Consider the following 6,295-nt stretch of genomic DNA (forward strand, 5'->3'; position numbering starts at 1 on the left):
GCTGTCATTAAGTATCCTGATGCCAGGTCTCCGTAGCTATGTCTGTACTAAGTGAAAAAGGCTGAAGTCTGTCCCTGGGTGGGACGTCGGCTGATACACATAGAGCTAGACTGCCCCTTCACTCCTTGGTCAGGCTGCCAGCTGCTGAGGCATCAGCCCAGGCTTCCCCAAACCATGACAGAGAACTGTCCACAAGAGCTATCCATGGGTGACGGTGTGACTGAGCTTTACCCTATGCCCTGAAACTTCATGCTGGCAGCTTATATGCAGGAGCCCTTTGCAAATACAGACAGTGCAGCAGGATGAACACTTTTACAGAATACTGAATAGCAGCAGAGTATCCTTTCTTCCCTGTTTTCTTTACCCTGAAACCGTGGCATCAGTTCAGCGACATGTCTTAAGCTCCTTGCATCTCCACCTCATCACAAAACTCCTCAGCCAGTGAATGATGCAGGTGGAATGGGGCTCCAAAAGAAAAATCTCTTTTGTGAGAAGCAGGAGGCAGAGGTCCCCAGCCATGGACTGGTTTTGTGTTGATTCAGCACTACAAAAACTAATTCTGTCCTCGTTCAAGAGATGCAGAAATTTTTTTAACATCTTTAGGTATGGAGCCGGAAAGTAGGTCAGGCAGAATAAGTGTGACGAGACAGGCCACTCATGGGGAGGTGGAAAGTTCAGCTATTATAAGTACAGTTGTGACAAGTTTAGATTTGGCATTCGCTGATTAGGATGGCTCAAACGTTTAATAACTTCAACCTTCTCCTGAAAGGACAGTGTGCTTGTGTTTGTCCTTAAAACATTTTGTGGAGTTAATGGCAGATAGTAAAGGATTTATTTTAGGGGCTGAACATTCCATTAAATAAGCAATTCCAAGGTACTTAGGACAGCATAACACAGTAATTTCAGAAATTACACTTAGTATTACATAGTCAGTTTTAGGGCACTTCATTTTTAACTACAGTGTGTTAATGAGAAAGATCCAGCTAACAGTAAAGCTAACAACTGTGTGTGACATGATCCATACCTATTAAGATGTATTAATGTAATGTAATGAAACATTTTCAAATCAAAACATTATTTATTATGTACGACTACCTACACTTCATTTTGTACAGAAATGATCAAGACTGGTGTTATTTTACTTATAAAATAGCCCCCACCTTTCAAAGAGATCTCAATAAAAAAATAATTATCATAAATCCACTATTTTAAAAGTGGTTCCTTAATGTTCATACCAGTAAGGCTGGAAATCTTGTGTAATCTATAATATAAGAATATCTACAAAAGCCAGTTAAAACCCCAAATTCCAACCAAAGCAGGTACAAGCCTGACCACTCATTTACAAGCTAATGGATGTTAACGTAGATTTCATATATCTCTGCAGTCTTCATATCAGTGCTCATCACACACCTGCAGAGCGCCGTGTGCATCCAGATCAGCTATTGCTCATCTCGTGATCATCTCCGAGGCAGACCCTGTCTGATGTTCCCATTGCATTACAGAAGTTTATAGCACCCTTGTCATCAAGACCGACAATAGGAAAAAGGTTGATTCAGCAGGACACTAACACAGGATTTTGGAGATGTCAGTTCTAGCCACTCCTGGGTCACAGGCTCTGCACCATGGAGCATCTATAAAGACCCCAGAAAGATTGTTGTTCCCCTTCCCACTGGGGTGTGCGAGGAAGAACCAAGTGATACTCCACAACTGCTCAGATATACTAGTGATGAGGGTCACGCAAGCATCCTCAGTGATACGGTACATTCTGTTGCCACCACCACAAGTCCTCATTCAACATTCACACACTTTTTACCCCAATGTTAACTAGGGTGTTCATCTATGGGATTTGGGTGGCCTCCAAGTAACCTGAGAATTCATTTGAAATGCAGTAATTTGCATATTTTATATACTAAAATTGTACCAACTCCTGGCAATTTTTTTTTCTTTCCCAGAAATGTCAAAAGCCAGGTGTGCTTAAAGAAGAGCCACACCACATGCTCAGATTTTCTTCCTAAACTTGTGGACTCCCTGCTAGTGCCCCCATACCATAGAAAACACTTTGACATCTTACTGCTGGCTCCAGCTTACACAGCACCACTTGCTTCCCTGAAGCACAAAGGTGACATAGGATCAGTAGCACTTTATTTTGGACGTGAACAAGCCAGGCAGAGATCAAAACAAACTTTCAATCTCATACATTTACAGGCAGCTTGCTGTGATGCTCAGAGCCATGAGACTCTCTTGAGAATAGACTTTTGGTACAAGTTTCCCCACATGTGCACTGCTTACAGGAAACTCAGAATTATGATAAATTATACGGTCATTAAAATTACCGAGGGGTTTTAGAATTATTTGGGCATCACTTTGCAGGGGTTTGGACCTAGGGAAGTCATTGATAGCCGGGTAAAGTGGATATAAAATACTTTTCAAATTAGAAAGGCTACATTTTACAGTTCACAATCACTCTTCTGCACTTCATATTCTTCATATTTTATAGTGTACTTTATTAATAATAATCAAATATTCTGAGTTACCTTTCACAAGGAAAATATGACACATCTCTCCTACAACCATTAAAACTTTTGTGAGATACCATAACTTTTGGAGTTTCCTAGTTTTTTAATGCTTCATCTCACATGCATCAGACTGTGCGAGCGCCGGGGGATTTTAAGGGTGACAAGAGGTAAAGGGGTTCTGGTTTTGTTTCAGCCTCTTCTTTTGAGGTGGGGATTGGTTAATTCTTCTTTTGCATATAATTTCATAAGTATTTTTAAGCCCAAAATACGGAAACAAGAAAATCTCGTGCAGTATCTAAATTTTACCTATTCTCACACTTTTCAAAATCTTTATTCTGCATAAACTCTGTGGGTAAGTTTCTCCGTGTGGGTCTCCTCAGCTCTCACTGGCATCCCTCATACATGGAGTGTTTTAAAACCATGTGTCTCTCACAGCCTGTAACCTTATTTGACTTTCCCAGAGCCTGGTTGCTCTTTGCAATGAACAGCATGCCTGTAAGTCATGTACACAAGCCACTGCACACACATGATGGGTTCAGTGGGGCTCTCATACAAAATACCAGTAAAGCTCACACTATAAATGTGAATTGTGCACTAATTCAGTGGGGTGTCACATGCGCAGGCCCGCATTTATACACGTAAGCATGCACTTAAGCACCGTGTCATGTATGGTCCTTTCCCAGCAAAATGGAAGTGCTTCCTCTTTCCGTTCGCTGTCACTTAATTGCTGTTTGGTCACCCATCATTTCTTCAGGAGGCAATGTTCAAATAGGCCATGCTCATACAAAAGCAAAACCAAAGCTAAGCCAGGCCAAGGCAAAGGTCCGTAAAGAGACATCAGAGGTGTCAAGGGTCTTTGCAGCTGGTTCCTGGCTCACACGACTTGGTATCTAATGATTGGAATGATTTTAAAACGGGCCTGCCGTTCTTCACCATGTTCGCAGCATGAGATGAACAGTACAGACACTTGAACCAGCAAAGACACCACGCAGCCTTTACCTATTTGTAGATAAAATAATTTCCCAGGACATGTTATGGTTGATATAGAAGATATTTTCAACCAGATCCAGAGGCATTGAGGTTTTTACGTTTAATCCGTTCCTGGGCTGCTAAGGTAGCCACAGAGTTGTACCACACCAAGTGGATGTGCTGTCTGGATCTTTACACAGTCCCTTCCCACCCCAAGGGCAAACACATCCAAAGGCATGTAAGCAAGGTTTACCAATGTAAGTTTACTACTGGTGGGATGTGAACTATTTTGATGTGCACTGCAGCCTGGCCCAGAACAAGGAGATGCCACAGACAGGATCACGCGCGCCTGGTAGCAGGAGTTTGGAAACCACTGGCTTACAAACAATGGCTTTAAGCTCATCTTTGGTCAAGATCATTTCCCCTCCCAGAAAATTTGATGCCCAGAGAGGGATGTCCTAGATAGCTGCATGCTTGCAAACAGAAGAAAGCCCTTGTGAAGCACCTCTCAATAGGGTCTTCTCCTGGGTAGCTGTTCACAGCTCTTCTTTCAAGCAAGGGTGTGGGCTGTGGGTTTGTTTGTTTTTTTTTTTTTTCTTTTCTTTTTTGTTTGGGTCACTGGTAGCATGTGATTTCATTAGACATGTGAGTAAAATTGTGAGATTTGTGTCTTCCTCCTGTGAACTCCCCTCCCACTTACCCCCTTGCTTCCGAGAAAGAGAAGCTGAAAATGGTTGCTCGAGATTTTCCTTTCTGTCGAACTGAAAATGAGAGAAAAAGCTAAGACTTTCTGAGCGCAGCTGTACTTTCCCAATCAATATAAAAGCCGATCGAGAGCCCAAAATGCTCTGCACACAGCTACAGCCCTGCGTTTCCTGTCACCGCCTGGGGTGAAACCTTCCACTGCCTGCTGCGATGATTCATTTCCAAAACTTCAGTTAAGTTATCACAACGGCAGGTGACCTCTGATTTTCACCCGTGTCTTTTCCCCACCCTTGCTTTCTTCTATTCTTTCTCAATTAAAAAGTGACTCACTGTGATGGAATTTTGTCAGAGTCCATCAACACAGATTCCTCTTCCTCCCCAAACCCTGCTCCTAATACCTCTGTCACAGATTTTTATTTTGGGCGTCGGTGGTTGGTGCTGTCATTTCACTGGATATATCTGCAGCTTCCAGAAACAGAATTCAGAAGGGCCCTGTTGTGCCAGGTGCCGTACAAACATGACGAGACCTTCTCCAGGTGCTACATTTTAAAAAGGTCTTTCACTCTTTTATTAATACTCTTTTTGCTTCTGTTTCTCTTGCTGGAGCTCTCGTGAAAGCAGCAGCCTGGCTGCAAACTTGCCTTTTGTTACCGTCGCAGCAAACTGGATTGTCTTGCTGGAGGCAGCAGAATTTCTCTGGATTTATACTTCGGGTAACTGCCAGCAGGACGTCCTCCTCTCTTTCACTCTGTAAAAATTACTTACAATAAAATGCTGTGATAGGTGCAACAGAAAAATCTTTTGAGGTTAGAGATCCAATAAACTATCCTTTTTGCTTTTTTGGTGTTTGTTTTTTTTTTTTTTTTTTTTACTTCTGTGTCATACTAGCTGCTTTAGGAGATTTTAATGACTAATTAGCTATGCTGTGCATTTGTTCTGTTATATTCATTCCTGCTTTCTGCTGGGATTTCAGCATCTGTTGGGGAGTAAACCTTGGAAGAAAGCCAAAAAACTGTAGTAAGAAGTGTCAGCGATGCTCTTTTCAAGTCAGAACCGGACTCCTGACACCGTTTGACAGTAGTTATAGTCATCCCACTGCGACACTGCTTTGGACCACATACTGGGAATGTGACACTGCCTGTGCTCATCAGGGCTCAGAAGTCCTAACAACAAACTGCAGCACATTCAGCAAAATTCAACAGGCTAAGTGAAAAAGAAATGTGTTTTTTTTAAAAAAAGCACTTCCTTATAAATTGCCCTATCTGATATGAGACTCTGAAGGAACCCTTAACTTGAGCAGCCTTGAGTGAACTCATTCTCATAAGCAAAAGCCTCCCACTTTCCCTATCAAAAATGATCTTCATTTCAAGAGATAATAGGCAACAGCCTGGCCTACAGGCAGTCGCATACTGCTGGTGGAGCTAATTGATGCAAATGGCTCCAGGGTGTTTCCAAGAGCATCTCCTGAGGATCTTCACTATCCTCATCATCCACACTGCAGCACAGCTTTGTTAAAGAAATAGGTTACCTTCCCAAGACTTTCCAAAGCAGGAGAGTCTAAACAAGGATGAAAAGTAAGCACCAAACTCTAGTACTCAATATTTGAAAGCTGAAGGTAGGTGGCATTATTGTTAGTCTCTTAAACATTTCAGTCAAGCTCTAATAATAGGTTTTCCCACATAAAAGGGTAAACGATCCGGTGTGTCAAAGGTTATGCCTTCACTTCAGAATGAACTCAGGTGAAGCTGTTGTCTTTTCTTCCTTCTGGTTCATAGAGATAACCCGAATCCGGGGGTGTGTTTTCCATTCAGAACAGGATTGCCAATTGAAGCTCAGGATCTGTTTTCACAAGGGCTGGCACCCTCAATGCTGAAGATGCAGTCACAGCATTTGAATGCCAAGTTCCCCAGTGTTTTCCCACACCTCTCTCTGCCCAGAAAATCACTCCAATTTACATACACTCACATGAGTGGGAGTATGTCTACACCCTCACCTCACTCTCAGCCTCACCCCTGGTCTTGATTCACTGATCCTCCATATTGCATAAACATTAATTCACTCCCATGCTATTTTTGGAAAGTACTAGATAGCTCCTTTGAAAGAAA

At 42.4% G+C, this 6,295-nt stretch overlaps 1 long non-coding RNA gene across 1 annotated transcript in view; it reads left to right on the plus strand.

The window, feature by feature from the left end:
* Positions 1–6,295, plus strand: part of LOC308060718 — a 31,010-nt gene that overhangs the window by 7,186 nt on the left and 17,529 nt on the right. The window lies entirely within an intron of this gene.

The sequence above is a fragment of the Falco punctatus genome (assembly GCF_963210335.1).
Source record: "Falco punctatus genome assembly, chromosome: 3".
Lineage (NCBI taxonomy): Eukaryota > Metazoa > Chordata > Aves > Falconiformes > Falconidae > Falco > Falco punctatus.